Source organism: Mus caroli, chromosome 11, assembly GCF_900094665.2.
Source record: "Mus caroli chromosome 11, CAROLI_EIJ_v1.1, whole genome shotgun sequence".
NCBI lineage: Eukaryota > Metazoa > Chordata > Mammalia > Rodentia > Muridae > Mus > Mus caroli.
The window spans coordinates 1,054,384-1,055,384 of NC_034580.1; the positions used below are offsets into that span (position 1 = coordinate 1,054,384).

Consider the following 1,001-nt stretch of genomic DNA (forward strand, 5'->3'; position numbering starts at 1 on the left):
GTGAGCCACCATGTGGTTGCTGGGATTTGAACTCTGGACCTTCGGAAGAGCAGTCGGGTGCTCTTACCCACTGAGCCATCTCACCAGCCCCCTTTCTTTTCTTTCTTCTTCTTCTTTTTTCTTTTAGGCTCTTTCCAGACAGGGTTTCTCTGTGTAGCCCTGGCTGTTCTGGAACTCGCTCTGTAGACCAGGCTGGTCTCAGATTCACAGAGCTCTACCTGCCTCTGCCTCCTAAGTGCTGGGATTAAAGGCTTGGGCTATGACCACTTGGCCTAGTTTTGCTTCTTTTTTCTTTTTCTTTATCTTTTTTTCTCTTTCTTTCTTTCTTTCTTTCTTTCTTTCTTTCTTTCTTTCTTTCTTTCTTTCTTTCTTCCTTCCTTCCTTTCTTTTTCTTTCTTTCTTCCTTCCTTCCTTCTTTCTTTCTTTCTTTCTTTCTTTCTTTCTTTCTTTCTTTCTTTCTTCCTTTTTGACAGTCTCAAGTTTTTATTCAGTGGGTCTCTGTGTCTAGAAGGTGTTGGGTCTCTTAGTGGTGAAGCATGGTTTGTGATGGCGCCGCAACACACGGTGGGGCGGTGGGAATTTGATTTTGGAGCCGTGGAACTGCGGCGGCACTTGCCGCCTTCATGATCTGGATGGAGTGGGCACAGGCACAGTGTCGGGCACCCATGTCTCAGTAGCACTGTGTGACTGCACTAGCAGTGGTCAGGTCCCGGTACTCTCGGTACAGTTTGTGTACGCATCTAGCACAGCTAGATGCCAAAGTTCTTCATGAGCAGGGGTAACTTCTCAAACACCTGCCCGCAGTACACAATCTCCCCAGATGACTTCTTCATCTTCTTCATCTTCTTCAGTTGCGACACAAAGTACCAGAAGTGGGACTTGGCCACTACATGGTTGGGTGCAAAGATTCACATTTGGTACAGAGGTGGTGTGTGGCATTTTGGGGTTGGCAAGCAGCGCCCCACCACCTTGTACTCCCGAAGCGTGCTCAAGGCCTTCAT

At 47.6% G+C, this 1,001-nt stretch overlaps 1 pseudogene; it reads right to left on the reverse strand.

Moving 5' to 3' along the window:
* Positions 1-504: 504 nt before the first annotated feature.
* On the reverse strand, positions 505-1,001 carry LOC110304209 (annotated as a pseudogene).